General features: G+C 34.6%; 2 pseudogenes across 1 annotated transcript; one reads left to right on the forward strand and one right to left on the reverse strand.

Annotated features, from left to right (window-relative positions):
• The first annotated feature begins 4541 nt into the window (after positions 1-4541).
• LOC115964014 lies at positions 4542-7524 on the forward strand (annotated as a pseudogene).
• A 2594-nt stretch (positions 7525-10118) lies between these two features.
• Positions 10119-14628, reverse strand: LOC115964013 (annotated as a pseudogene). The gene is made up of 9 exons (XR_004085980.1): positions 13932-14628; positions 13636-13682; positions 13361-13485; positions 12722-12823; positions 12341-12568; positions 12015-12096; positions 10902-10955; positions 10516-10655; positions 10119-10430 (listed from the first exon to the last, which is right to left on the reverse strand). The product of XR_004085980.1 is annotated as a bifunctional UDP-glucose 4-epimerase and UDP-xylose 4-epimerase 1-like (transcript).
• Positions 14629-16209: the final 1581 nt, after the last annotated feature.

Here is a 16209-nt window from a genome sequence, read left to right on the forward strand (position 1 = left end):
TGTCGAAATTTAAACCTCTACACCTCTCGACACCTCTCGATCTGTCGATATTTAAGAGGTTCTATATATAGGATCCACGCAATTTCAAACTCACTTCTCTTGATCTCTCTCAATACTTTTGTGTCTTTTCACCTCCCAAACACATTTTTCTCGCTCAATACTTCTTTCCCAAGAGTTTTTTGGCCTCAAGATCAATTATCTTCAGCTGGTATGTTGATTTCTCCCTCTTTATCATGCATTTACATGATTTTTTTGCCTAACTTTTGGGATTTTTGATAAACTTTAGAGTTTTTCAAAATTAATGGAGTTTTTGTGAAATTTTTGGGATGGGCTTTGTAAAAATGGTTCTAAATCATCATGCATTGCATCTCATTTGCATCATAACAATGTTTCATGCATTGTAGATGTATGTTTACTCTGTTGAAATGATTGTGTGCTGGTAGGATTGGATTGAGTTGAGCCCATGATGTTTTTACTATTGCATATCACATGCTCATACATTTTCATGCATTCGTACCTTACATTCTCTATATTCTTATATATTGATTATGATTGGTGCTTTTCTACATGTCTCTTTATCTCCCTCTCTGTCTCTTGTTTACGTTAGTTGCATCATGGCACCTAAACGTAAATCTACTACGTCCCTGAACCCTCTTCGTTCTGGGGCATCCACTTCTTCTGATCCTACTCCCTCACATGTTCGGTTCCATAATGATAAAACCGGACAGGACTTTTCAGAGAACTTTTCTAGACGAGGCATTCATTTAGAACGCTAAGTCATTTTGTCGGGCTTCTCCAACACTGACCTACCCACTGTTATACACAGTAGGGGTTAGGAGTTACTGTGTGACGTTCCGGTCACTTGTCCATCCATGCTTATACAAGAGTTCTACTCCAACATGCATGGATTTGATTATTCAGTACCTCTCTTTGTTACTCACGTTCGAGGTACGCGCATCGTGGTCACTTCGGATATTGTATCCGATGTGCTCCATGTCCATAGGGTAGCGCATCCGGACTACCATAGTTGTGATCGTCTTAAGGCCGTGTTTAAAGACGAGCTTATATCTTCTTTTTGTGAGTGTCCCTCTGATTAGGGTGATCGTCAGTTCACTTCTTGTACGGCCTTTACTAAAGGTCCTAGGTTCATGAACATGGTTATGACTTTTGTTTTGCATCTTTTATCTCATTATAACTCTATTACAGAGCCCTATGCTTGATTTTTGCTTTCCCTCTTAGAGCATCTTACTATAGATTTTCCCTTTCATTTCATTCTCTCACTCATACACGTGTATAGGGATACGACAACCCGTGATAAGTTTATCTTCCCTTTGGCTATCACAAGGATTTTACGCCATTTTTCTGTTCCCTTTCCCCTTTCCGATCACTTTCATGTCATATGTGTCATAGACGTCGCTACCATTAAACGGAGCGAGGCGCAGCTACATTTGAGTCGGCCTGGGACGGCGATTCCTTTAGCTTCTACAGCTCCATACACATCTTGTGCGCATGGATACTCACCTTGATACTCTCAGTGATGAGTTGTGTCAGGTGAACACTTGTGTTGGTCGTATCACACGATGCTAGGTTGCCATAGGTGGTTACACTGCTACTTTTTTCTCCTTCTCCACTGGCATTTGAGGATGAGGACAATGATGGTGATACTGATGCTTCTGATGCTGATGAGGATGATGATACTAGCTCTTCCAGTGTTGATGAGATGTCTACTTGATATACTTATCCTTTGCCACTTGTGACAAAAAGGGGAAGTTGTTTTGGATATGAGAGTAGTCATCGTAGGGGGAGGGTTAGTATAGGAGATTTTTGTTAGGGGAGTGTTCATAGTTTAAGGGATGTAGTGAGGATTTTATGTACCTTTTTCTTTTCTCTCTATTTTAGATACATTGTTCTTGTACCTTAGATCTTGTGATCATGTTATGATAGCAAACCTTGTACTTGTTGATATATATACATTTAAGGTTGTTATTATAGTTCTTTCACCTATCTTTGCATGTGTTGTTTCTTTTATTTCTTAATACACATGTTTCTTATTTCTTGTATGGAATCTTATATTTCTGTTTCACACTAAGATGCCTTAATGAGTTTTGTTTAAAGTGTTTCAGAAATATAGGTTGTCAAAGTCTACTTGCCATAAAATCTCTTTTTGCAAATTTTTTCAAGAGTTTGTGTTAGGATAGATTTTATTGTATTCAACAAGTGAGTATGAGTTGAGTGATTTATGACTTCTCTCATATATTCATATGTTTTTTGTGGTTTTGTCACAGATTGTCAAAGGGGGAGATTGTTAGGACATATGTGATTCATGTTAGGAACATATGTCAACATTTTATATAATTGGCTAATTTTTTGACAAAACGCACTTTATTTATAATTGGGTAGATCTAGGATGTGTTTAATGCTTCAAGAAAAAGTTCATGTGTTTAAACCATGCAAGTCTGTCAAAGAATCAAGTGAAAAAGTGTTGTTCATTAAATCTCGACAGCTAACTTGACAGCTAGTATCTATCAAGATTTAAGAGCAATGTTTCAGCCCGAGGCTTGACACCTGCTCGATAGATAGGGTATCTGTCGAGATTTATGAAGTTCAGTTTTTCAGAGCTGATTTTCATCTAATCCGTGAATGTATGTTTGGGTTTTCTTTTTTGACAACCCTAAACATATATAAGGATTATTTTAAGGGCTATAAAAGGTTACACACAGTTGCACAAGAGCAAAATTTCACAAGTGTGAAGAAAAGCGTAACTGAAAACCTACTTTGTCCTAGTTCTTCTTTCTCTTGAAGAAGCTGTTGTGTTTGTACACCGTAAGGTTTTGTGACCAAGCAACTTCATGATCTTCATCATGTGATGAACTGAAAAACTTTGCAGCCAACATTCTTCTAAAGTTGGTGATCAAGTCGCGTACTGGGATCTGCACAATTGGTTAGTTACGTAATGGGAGTCGTGCATTGAAAAGGAGAACAAGTCCAATTAGGTATTGGGGTAAGGGTTCAACTATAGGTTGGTATAAGGTATTGGGATTCCTTTACTTGTAACCACTTGTTTTGATAATAGTGGATTATCGGGAGTGGTGACCTTAAAATCACCCAGTGGAGTTTTTGCTGTGTAGGTTTTTCCCATTCATAAACAAATCATCGTGTCAATTTAATTTTTGCTGCATACTTAGTTTAATTGGTGATTTGTTTATGCTACCACGCATATTGTATGTTTATCTGATTAATTAATCAACTTGGCTAATTAATTGGTTTATTCATCATAAGGAGTCAATACATTCTTGGCCTATCATATAATATGAATTTAATTATGATTGTTATGGTGACAATAACTAAATATGTTATTGTCTAAGTGATACTTTTAGTCACAATTTATGATAATTTTTACTACTTTTAAGTAATAATATCTCATCGAGAGCATGAATTGAATTTATTAGAAATTTAAATGGTTTTGATTTGAAAATTATTTAATATCTTATAATTTAATTACACAAGTATTTAATAAAGGTTTAGCTACTTGGTACAAGGGAATAAGTAGTCACTTGCCTAAACCGGGTATTTTAGGACAAAACTTTTCTTATATGGTGTATGATTAATGATTTTAATTGAAAAATATAAAATTCAAGGTTTAATTTGAAACTACTCCAAACTATAAGGAAGTTATATAATTTAGAAAAGTCTAATAAAAAGGTTAGCCAGTTGAAGTAGAGAGAATATAGCCACTTGGTACAATCACAAATTTTTATGATTCAATTTTTATTATATTGTATATAATAATTTTAAAATATTTATAGTTTAATTTGAAGCTAAACCAAACTATAAGAAAATTATATAGTTTATCAAAGTCTTTAATAAATGTTAGCTACTTGGCGTAGGGAGATTGTAGTGATCGACTTGATTCAATAGCAATTTTTAAAATACAAAGTCTAATATGAAATTCTCACAAATTAAAAGAAGACTATGTAATTCATTAAAAATTTTAATAAATATGAATCAATTGACGCTGGCATCTACAATTTTAGGATTATTTTATTATATGGTATGTTAATACCCGTCTATTTTCTCTTACCTTCAAGATTGTTCTTTTCAATAAGGGAAAATATGGTAAGTTCTGAGTTATAGTTTATCGTATAATAAATAAAGGGTAAACGTTAGTGTTTTAATAAACTAAACACTAGTGTATAAACTAAACACAACCCTTAAATAAAGCCTCACTCAAATGGAGCTGGTATATGCTACATATTACACAATTGAATGTGAGGTTGGCATAGGAAATTTATTGGGTACTCCCTGAGCAATGCTCTCTCCTCTCACATGAGAGGTGTGCCCAATCCTTATGTGGGAAGGGGGAGCATTGCTTTGGGAGTACCCGATAACTTCATGGTTGGTGTGTGCTTCAACTTATGTTAAAGAACTAAGAAATGTCACATTATGAGAACACCTTTGCCACAGTCTAGGGTCCATAAATAGCAAATATTCGCTCTTCCTTCTCTTACAATATTCCTTCACAGCTTCTATCTTCTATTAGTTCTATGGCCAGCATCTTAGCCTTTTTCCTATTTCTCTTCTTTCTTTTATACTTATGGATATCAGGAAGAGTTCAAAAATCTGATAGGAAAATGAAAGTTCCACTAGAAGTTGGCAGTGCATGGCCTTTGATAGGCCACCTCCACCTAGGGCTATAAACGAACTAAGCTTTGTTGAGTAGTGTATGTTCAAGTTTGGCTCATTAGGAAAAATCAAAAGCTTGAGCTTGTGACAAGCCTAAAAATAGTGCTTGAGTTTGAGCTCATGAGAAAGCTAAAAAGCTTGAACTTGTCTTGGCTTGGTTTGATTAATTAGTCAAGCCAAACTCAAGCTTAATATCAAGCTCAAAATCAAGCTCAGGTCAAGTTTTTGAGCTTAAGATCTAAAAAAATTACATTATTAAATACTTAAATCTCTAAAATTAAGAAAAAAGAAAAAGAAAATAGTATACTCATTTTATCATGCATCTAGTCCTACTTATGATTAGCCATTATTCAAATTAATAATTTACATAATTAAATTCATTCATTCATCATTCCTTGTCCATAGGTTCAGCAATTGTTTAAAATACAATTTTTATATTCACGTTAGATGGTGAAGGACTAGAAAAATACCTATTTGTAACTATTATGAATGAGAAAATATTAACATGTTTCATAACTTTATTTTAGATGATTGATAGGGAAGGATCATATGTGGCCTACTTAATTATTTATTTATTTTTGAATGTAACTATAGTCTAAAATGGTTCTTGATCAGTTTAAAGGAAGGAAAAATTAAGGTAATATAGGTAGTGGTCCCATTTTGGCAATATCATTATTAAGATATGTGTAATGAGTATATTTAGCTAACACATATGAATTTATAAATAAGTCTATACTTGAATTGTTGTGTATCAAGCCTAATAGCTCACGAGCTTGTTTGTGAAAATTTTTTTTTTGCTTGGGCTCGGCTTGTTTATTAAACGAGTCTAAGACTAAGGCTCAAACTTGGCTTATTTATAAACAAACAAATATAAATAAGCTTTTTATCGAGCTAAGCTTGAGTTGTTCATGATCGGCTTGATTCATTTACAGCCCTACCTCCACCTACTAGGAGGGTCACAACCACTCCATATTACCTTGGGTAACATGGCTGACAAGTATGGACCAATCTTCACTATTTGGTTGGGTGTGCATCGAACTCTAGTAGTAAGCAGTTGGGAGATAGCTAAAGAATGTTTTACCACTAATGACTAAGCCTTTGCCAACCGTCCAAAAGCTCTAGGTCTAGAACTATTGGCCTACAACTATGCCATGTTTGGGTTTAGCCCTTATGGTCCTTATTGGCGCCAAATGAGAAAAATGACCATGCTAGAAGTTCTCTCAAATCATCGCCTTGAGACGCTCAAACGCATTAGAGAGGCGGAGGTAAATGATTCTATAAAAGAGATATTTGAACAATTGGGCAAGAAAAACAAGAAGTTTGTGGATATGGAAAGATGGTTTGGGTATACAACACTAAATATGGTATATAGGATGGTTGTAGGGAAGATATTTGGTGGGGCTACGACCAAGAAGGGAATGATAATTCTCGAAAGGCATTGAGAGATTTTTTCCATTTGAGTGGGACATTTGTGGTGTCAGATGCACTACCTTATCTAAAATGGTTGGGCGTGGGAGAATATGGGAAAGCTATGAAGAAGGCAGCCAAAGAATTGGATCATATGGTTGGAGGTTGGCTAGAAGAACATAAGCAGAGGAAATTGTGTGGCGGAATGAAGGAAAACCAAGATTTTATGGATGCATTGTTATCCATTGTCACTGATGAGGATGAGATTTCTAGTTATGATGCTGATACAATCGTCAAAGCTACATGTTTGGTAAGAGCTTTTTTTTTTACCCATTTGTTTTTTTTATAACCATATTAATTCATGCATACAATAAACACTACTTGAAAAATTGCTAAATATCAAACAGGTTTTATTATACAGTCATTAGTGTACATTGTTTGTACATATTATGCATTTCATTATTAAGTGTGGACGTGTATAAAATCATGTGGACAACATGTGTGAAATTATAGGTACTATATAGTAGTATATATTAACGAGTGTATAATAATATTTTCTCATTTGAAGCTAAATCTCAAATACGCATAGGCAAACGAAGTTTTTTTTTTTTTTTCTTGGGTGGGGAGGGGGAGGTGTTGGGTAGTAGAGCTATTTTGATTTTTGAACACTCCTTTAAGAAATCCTTTGTCATATGTCATGGCCCAAAATCGGTGAGTCCATTCAAAATTGGTGATCCAATATTAGTATTTCAAATAAGTCATTCACCAAGACGAAATTGTCTACGACATGTTACTGAAAATAGCAAAATTGATTTACTCTTATCTTATTGTGGAGTTAGGATCACGTCAATTCGCCACATTCCATTTACATTACTTTTGCATTGTAGGGTCTTATCTTAGCCGCCATAGATATGACAACAATAACATTGACATGGGCTCTCTCTTTACTTCTCAATAACCGTGAAGATCTAAAGAAAGCTCAACAAGAATTAGATGTCCAAGTTGGTAGAGAAAGGCAAGTGCAGGAATCAGATGTGAAAAACCTGGAGTATCTCCAAGCTATCCTCAAAGAAACAATGCGTTTATATCCTGCTGCACCACTCTTAGTGTCGCATGAGTCCTTGGAAAACTGTACTTTGGCTGGCAATAACTTCCCAACAGGCACACGACTCCTCGTTAATGTTCCAAAACTCCATCGAGATCCAAGTGTGTGGGTGGATCCAACTGAATTTCGACCTGATACTACAACAAATCTAACTTTTTTCAAGGGTCAAAACCCTTAAAAAAAGTATTAAAAACCTTGAAAAAAAATTATTTTTTGGAACATATACCATCGAAAATGAAATTTTGAAGGCTTTCATGGCCCTCAAAACAAGTGCTCTAATCTTATTTTGAGGGTCAAGAGATCCTTAAATAACCTTTTACCAAGGTTTCAAAGATTTATATTTACAACCTTTGATAAATAAGGTTATTTAAGGGATCACTTGACCCACAAAATAAGATTTTATTTTACTTAAAAAAAAGAAAAAACCACGATTATGCACAAAATATATATATATATACACACACAAAAATTAAGATTTTTTTTTTAATTAAATTGATTCTTAATTTTTGGGTTGAAAAGTAAGATTTTTTATTTTTTATTTTTTTTCTATTTAGGCTAAATCTTTAGTTTTGGGCTAAAAAATACAAACAAAGTAGGCATTAGAAATTAGAGATATGGGCCTTAAAAAAGCAAAAAAAATTATAAATATTCTATAGATTACTTTAAAATTCAAGTTTCAATAATATAGGCATTATACTTACATTTGGAAACAAAAAACAATGTTATAATTCTAAACTTATATAATAATTTAAACTTAAAGTAACATGTAATATGTGTTCCATGGAGTTGGGGTGTGCATTTTTTAAATATTCTGGAATATGTTTAAATTAGTCAATTAATTATGATTTATTTAAAAAATAAGTCATTTTAAATTTTAATAATACATTCTCAATTTATATAAAACAATATTATAATTATGTAATTTTAACAACAAACCTAGTACCACTAGAGAAATTCTCATCTGAACGAAAAATATTTGATATGGTACAAAAATGAACCTTCCTTTGATAGCTACATGAACTTTAATCTCTCATCTGACGGACTGGACAATATTTTTTTAATACTTGATTTGTTTGCCATGGAAAATTTTGTTTCTTTAAATCCAAATATGGTAGACTATAACCCCCCCTATCACAGCTTGCTGATAACAGATTGTAGGATTCTTTCTTTCCGTTTGTTCATACCCCCCAACCCATTACCTTTTCCCATTGAGTTGGTGGGTTACAGAGAAAATATAGATTCATGGTCTTCTTCCAAAATTATAGTTTAATGTGAAGCTAACCCAAACTATAAGAAAGGGGCTTCATAGCTACTTTCATTCTAAAGGAAATCTAAGAACCAACTTGCGTCGAAATTATATAATTTATCAAAGTCATTAATAAATGTTGGCTACTTGGCATAGAGGGAATGTAGCAACTTGATTCAATGGTGGTTTTTAAAACCCAAGGCGTGTTATATAATATATAATTTTAAAGATTTAAAGTTTATGTAATTTATCAAAGTCATTAATAAGTGTTGGCTACTTGGCGTAGAGAGAACGTAGCAACTTGATTCAATAGTGGTTTTCAAAACCCAACGCTTGTTATAGAATATATAATTTTAAAATCAAAGTTATGTAATTTATCAAAGTCATTAATAAATGTTGACTACTTGACGTAGAGAGAACGTAGCAACTTGATTCAATAGTAGTTTTCGAAACCCAACACTTGTTATATAATATATAATTTTAAAAATTCAAAGTTTATGTAATTTATCAAAAGTCATTAATAAATGTTGGCTACTTGGCGTAGAGAGAACATAGCAACTTGATTCAATAGTAGTTTTCAAAACCCAATGCTTGTATAATATATAATTTAAAAAAGTCACAGTTTATGTAATTTATCAAAAGTCATTAACAAATGTTGGCTACTTTGCATAGAGAGAACATAGCAACTTGATTCAATAGTGGTTTTCAAAACCCAACGCTTGTTATATAATATATAATTTAAAAAAGTCAAAGTTTATATAATTTATCAGTCATTAATAAATGTTGGCTACTTGACGTAGAGAGAACGTAGCCACTTGATTCAATAGTAGTTTTCAAAACCCAACACTTGTTATATAATATATAATTTTAAAAATTCAAAGTTTATGTAATTTATCAAAAGTCATTAATAAATGTTGGCTACTTGGCGTAAAGAGAACGTAGCAACTTGATTCAATAGTGGTTTTCAAAACCCAATCGCTTGTTATATAATATATAATTTTAAAAATTCAAAGTTTAATTTGAAATTATCATAAATTATCTGGGCCAGAATAACCAAAAAACTCAACCCCCCCCCCCCCCAAAACAAAAAAATGCTGAGGCTGAGGCTCTGCCTTGGGCTATGGAGATTGCAAAAAGAGAGTGTTGGAGCCATGTTATCTTCGAGGGTGATGCGGAGTGCTGTTTTGACCCCCTAATGGACAAAAGTATTGCCCCTAACTGGTCCATTAGTGCTGCTATCTCCAATATTCTTTCTTATTCCAAGTTTTTCATGCTGTTTCTTTTGTATGGATTAGGAGAGCTTGCAACTCTACACCACATGTTGCCAGATTCACTACAACAAAGCTGACTTTTTTCAAGGGTCAAAATCCTTGAAAGAGGTATTAAAAAACATCGAGAAAAATTATTTTAAGAGTCAAATCGACCCTTAATAACCTTTGAAACTTATACCATCAAAAAAGAAATTTTGAAGGCCTTCATGGCCCTCAAACAAGTACTCCAATCTTATTTTAAGGGTCAAGAGACCCTTAAATAACCTTATTTACCAAGGGTTAAAAGATCTACATATACAACCCTTGATAAATAAGGTTATTTAAGGGTCTTTTGACCCTCAAAATAAGATTTCTTTAAAAAAAAAAAAAAAAAAAAAAACCACAATCATGCACAAAAGCCACATACTACAACCAAATACATCAAGTCCAATGTACTAATTGTCAAACCAATATATTTCCTGTACACTTGGGTGGCTTATTTTTTCGGATTTATATAATCTTATTACTTATCAAAAAAAAAAATTCTCCTTTGCACATACATAGATCTTATTCCTAGGGCATCGCAAAAACCGCTAGTTCATATAGAGCCATCAAATTGGCCGAACTAGCAATTAGAGCTCTATGCATTATATGGATAGATATCAATCAACCCAGATGCAGCCAAAGCAAGGGCAGCAGCTGAACCAAATTCAAGTGTAGAAGCTAATAATGGAACTAACTGCAGAAACAAGAAAACAAAAACATAAGCTGGCATTCAAAGACATTTCAAGTAGATATATAACATTAGAATTTCCATGTCACACCTTTTTCAGGACAATTGGATGAGGAAGCTGCTTTGCTAAATTTGGAAGCTTGCGGAAGAAGGTATCCTTTTCAACAGTGTCTTTTAAATTTAGAATCTGCATAAAATGTATTGTGTCCACCAGTTTATTTTGGAAATATTCTGCCAATCCATTGGTTGAAAAACTTTATAATAAGAGGAAAAAGAATGGCAGAGAAAAGAAAATCCAAGAAGCAACATTATGCCAAAAACAGAAAAGCAGAGCCGAGTATAAGAATTCATAGTGAATTTCATCAAAATAGGTACACAACTTGACATAGCCACCACTCACAAGGCACATCATGTAGCAGGTTACCAAGACTAGAGTTTCTCCAAAATTATTAAATACAATCAAGTTTAGGAACTAACCACTATTTTCAATAAGCTTTGATGTATTCAACCTATGAGAAAGCCGCTGATAATCTGGAAGCAAAGAATGTGAGGCAAGAAAACAGATGCAAATGAAAATTGAATTAAAGCAACCAACACATGCATAAACAAAATAACACAACAATTAATATATTACTACAAAATAGAGGTAATGAAGGCAAAGGTTGGGTGGAGATAGTGTAGCGAAGAGGCAGGGAAATAACTCATTGTAAGAACTCACAAAGCCCTACACAAAACCAATCCAAAAGGCCAAAAAAAAAAAAAAAAAATTACCCAATTCCTGAGCTTTACCCAATTCTGTTTAATCTAAAGTTGGATTAAAATTTTTAAAAAATCTTCAATGAGGGACACACCTTAAGTTGTCCTCAACCGGAAAAGAGTACTAAATTCAACAAAAAAGCCTGCATAAAAAAATATTTCAACGTTAGAGTTTCAGTCTTGTTGAGGATCTATAGACTACTCCAATGTCTTGGGACTAAGGCTTTATATCAACAGTCAAAATCTGTTTTACTATTGCTATCTCATATGACCTTACAACTTTTGCTCAAGATGTACCAACAAATTGAAATTGGTCCATCTTATCATTCACAGTGTGTTCAAGGTGACATTATGTTATCAAAAAAAATGATGTTATCAATCAATAGCAAATCATATGCCTTCACTTGTCTCTATTGCGATCTCAATCTCCATCTTGCTTGTGAGTTGTGAGGAAGAAAGATACTCACTGTTTTACCCATTTATCACTGTACAGACTGTCATTTTGTTGCTGAACTTAAATGCATCATCTTTCAGGCAACATGATATATATAGAATCTTATTTTTATTTTTGAAGACCCAAAATTTAAAACCATAACCTACTAGCTACTAGCGAAGATCTTTTTATTTCAGAATTGAAATCACCCAGAGACTTGAGTTGCATTGGATAAAAACAGCTTGTTAATGCCATATGTTTGTAAAATATGGCTAAAACAAGATTTTCATAGAAATCCCATGATAAAAGCATGAGTGTGTTAACTAAATGCCTAATAAACTGTTAACAGGTGACAGAAAATTCATTGACATATAAATTCGTGTGCAAGGAAGAATGATCACCTATATCCTCTTTAGTAAAAAGCTTCCGAAGAGCAGCAATGTGACCATCAGCTAAGTCCATGACATGGATGTAGTCTCGGACCTGTTTAACACAAAAACATTTGATATTTTGTAAGCGCAAAAAAAACTGTCAATTTAATTGAATTTTATGTAATGACAGAAAGTCAAATACTACTGCCATGGTTATAAAGGATTATAAGTGGAATACAAAACTAGACATAGTCTGTGTCAAAAAGGTCCATGAGATGGGACTAATGGATATTACTGAAACTAGGGAAATTCCTATCAACTACTACTCAAAAATAGTTACACAAAAAAGAACATACAGCACTACCATCCTTCGTGGGATAATCATGACCATTCACATTAAGCTCAAGCAATCTGCCGAAAGCTACTTGCTGTATTTATGGCATGAGATTGCTTGGGATGTCCTTTGGATCTTCACCAATTCTACCACTCTCATGAACCCCAACAGGATTGAAGTAACTGAGTCATATAATTTTCCAATCTGGCTTCGCCTTCTGAATATCTCGAGCAATTTCTTCAAGGAAAAGCTATAAATATAGAATATATTAAAAGTCAGGAAAGAAAAGAAACTGCACTCCTATGAACACAAGAAACAGCAAGTGGGATTAGCCAACTTCAAAGACGGATCCTATGTGTGGTATGCCCAAAATAAACATTATTAAGCACCCAGTGATACATACCTTGGTCCTTCCATAAGGATTCATAGCTTTCAATTCGAAATCCTCAACACACGGCATTTTTTCAGGTTGACCATAAACTGTTGCAGAAGATGAGAAAACCATCTATTTGGCCACAGGATAACATTACTTGTGTCAATAGTGGGCAGAGCATGCCAACATGTGATGTAATCAATAAAAAAAATGGTTCACATTCTAAGACTAAACAATTCTCTGTTGAAGATTCAACTGGAACTTGAATGCTATAACTACTTTCAACAAACAAATAATTAGACATTTTTAATGATTCAATAGTTACAAAGGTGGGTGATTTACAAGGCCTGTGGCGACAAAAGAATTAGACATCGAACATAAAAACTTCAATTTAGCAGTAAGACACCAAAAACAACAATATTGCTTCCGCAAATATACAGCTACATATACAAATCATAGTTTATGCAATTATGATTTGAAAAGAAATATACTGGAATCAAAGATTTTGCAAAATCAAATATGACTAAAATGAACGTTTAATGCATAACTCAACAGCCAAAAATTCTTTAAGACACAGATTATTGTTGATTCACTTCCAAACCATTTGTTACAAGCGCAAGATTCAAAAACAAAGTCAAATGAGTTCAAGAAATTAAATTGCGGACACACCTTTTTGCAATCATATTTTGCCATAACCTCATAAAGATTAATAGTGCCAATCAAAATAATGGCGAGGGTTTGCAACACTCTCACCAACAGCTTTTAGGCCAGCAAAATGGTTCAAAGCATCAAATCTGTCTCAAACAAAGCCAATGGCACAAAATTAAGCCAATTCTGAAAAAGTCTATAATTCTGTTTGTTTCCGCAAAAAATAGTTAACAGTAAAATTGAATGAAAACAGTGGAAAATCATAGCACTGCTAATGTAATTGAAATTAAACATACTGTGTTTGAGAAAAGAGCTTCTCCAAGTCCTTATTCCTAAGGTCACCCTGCAATCAAACCAACACGTAATGTAACCAAAAGCCACAAAACCTCAAAACGCCACCATATGGTTGCCAAGAAACTGTTAAAAAAAAATTAAAAAAAAAAATACAAATCTCCCGAAAATTAAAACCAGCATTGCTCAAGATATTCAAGAATCTCTAATTTCTAACCTTCTTTTCCCTCATTTTCTCGGTAACAAAACAAAACAGAAATTTACACACACACACACACACACACACACACAAAATGAATACCAGGTGGAATTTAAGATTCTGAGAACGCTTAGGGCCGAACAAATCACGAACCCTATCAACAGCTTCGGTGACGAAATTATCAAGATTGTCGATGATCGAAACCCTAAAGCCTTCATTGAGAAGCTGAACCACAGTGTGAGAGCCAATGAAACCGGCTCCTTCGGTAACCAGAATCGTCTTTTCCGAGAAAGTCATTTTCAACTCGAACTATAAAGAACAGGTAGTTCAGATAATATGTTCAAACCTCATACATCCAACCCATACTTCAGATTCCAAAGGACAGGTATGTAATTCCATTTCCAAAGTACCCAAGCCCTAGCCCCAAATTACATTATTGGCAAGGAAGAGAAATATTAATGGAGAGAATGAGAGAGAGAAAACAAGAGAGAATACCAAAAATTCTTTGCAAAGTTCTACTAGGTAATTTCCAAATTCATTTTTTTTTTCTCGGGAAACAAACAGAGAGAGAGAGACCTGTAATCGGACAAAGGGGCGGAGGAGAGGGCTCTGACTATCAACGGCTAGTCGTCGTCGGGGATAGGATCGCCGACCACCGCGCCTCAACCTATCGTCGGAGATGAGATGAGCTCCGAGAGAGAGAATATTCTAAGAGTTCTCATTTTGTTTGGAGGATGGTTGAACAAAATGAAAATGGGTTTTCTAAGAGAGTGAGCAAAGACTTTATTCGAAAATTGGCTTTTTGAATCCTGAGTTCGTGAGAGGGAGAGACTTTGAATTTTTTTTTAAAATAACAATAAATATTAAAAAATTTAGTTAATTGTCATATTTCAAAACAATTTTGAAAAATAACATCTCGAGTATCTAAAACTCGAGTTCCATCTTGGAACTCGAGTTTTTAAGTCTCGATTTAGAGAAAAAAAATTGCGCTGAAAATCGAATTTTAAAGACTCGATTTCCATAAATTGCAAAAAACGCCGCTATATGGATTTAAAACGTCACTATAGGGATTAAAAACGCCACTATAGGGCACCCTAAACCTGATACTTAAAAAAAAATTTTGCAGGAAAACGCCGCTATAGGGCTTTAAAACGTCACTGTAAGGCTTAAAAACGCCACTATAGGTGAAATTTTTTGCATAAAACTCGAGTCTTGAAGACTCGAGATCTATGTGGCATTTTCCCACTCAGAACGCGAGTCTTTAGCACTCGAGTTCTAATATGGATCTCGAGTTTTAAAAACTCGAGATGCTACTTTTCTAAATTCTTTCAAACCGTTCCTAACTTACTATTTTGAATCACCATGTGAATCTGTTCTGCACAAAACCTCGAGAGACTTTATTCCTGTTAGAGATACAGTAGACATATTAGCATATTGTAATAGGCCCTAGCCCAGTTCTGTTTGGTACTGATAGTTTAGGTTTTAATCACCTATATATACTCATGTTAAGATTTATTATAACACATATTATTATACAACACTCTTCTACAAAAAAGATGTAACCCTTAAGGGATTTATTTGTGGATGTAGGCTGTCAAGGCTGAACCACGTAACCCTCGTGTTTTCGGTGTTCCTATTCTATGCTTCTCCTTTCGCATCCACTTTAACATACACAACATAGTATAACACATCGCATTACTAATAATACATTTAACATGGTATCAGAGCCAAACTTCGTTCTTGGTATCAAACAAACATTTCTAGCAAGTAAAGAAGATTCTCACGTGCACATCACTATCAAAAGTCACACATGCTTGTCTATTGGATTTAGACTCCATGGCATCTCGCAACCAATATGGCTCTGTGCTGTGTCAAAATCCAACTACCAAGCAAGCCATGACTTAACTTATCAGATTTGCGCAAATCCAAGCCTCACTTGATAAAACCAACACCACAAACGTGCTCCATGACCTCCCGCGACCAAACCCCAAAAATCCGGTCACTCAAAGAGCTTCCACGCGCCTCAGTTGTCTTCGGAAAATCTCCGACGCGCCGCCTCAGATTCCTGACTTCCAAATCGTCTTATTAGCACACGCGTCGCCTTGATGGCCTCCTCGTTCGCCGATCTACAAAACTTGAGATTACAGCCCTCATCTGACCTCTCACGCGCCTCTAGGATTTCTGGTATTCACTTCACGCGTCAATTGACTTTGCACACGCCAGTCACACGTCAAACCATGTGATGATGTCATCTAATGACGTTAGCAAATGCCACATCAACTTGATCCACGTCAGCCCTGGCTATGTCATCAACCACGCAGCTCGCCACGTCAGCAGTGTTGCCTCATCGGCACACGTCACCTTGCTGAATGTTTACCAA

Source organism: Quercus lobata, chromosome 10, assembly GCF_001633185.2.
Source record: "Quercus lobata isolate SW786 chromosome 10, ValleyOak3.0 Primary Assembly, whole genome shotgun sequence".
Classification (NCBI taxonomy): Eukaryota; Viridiplantae; Streptophyta; class Magnoliopsida; order Fagales; family Fagaceae; genus Quercus; species Quercus lobata.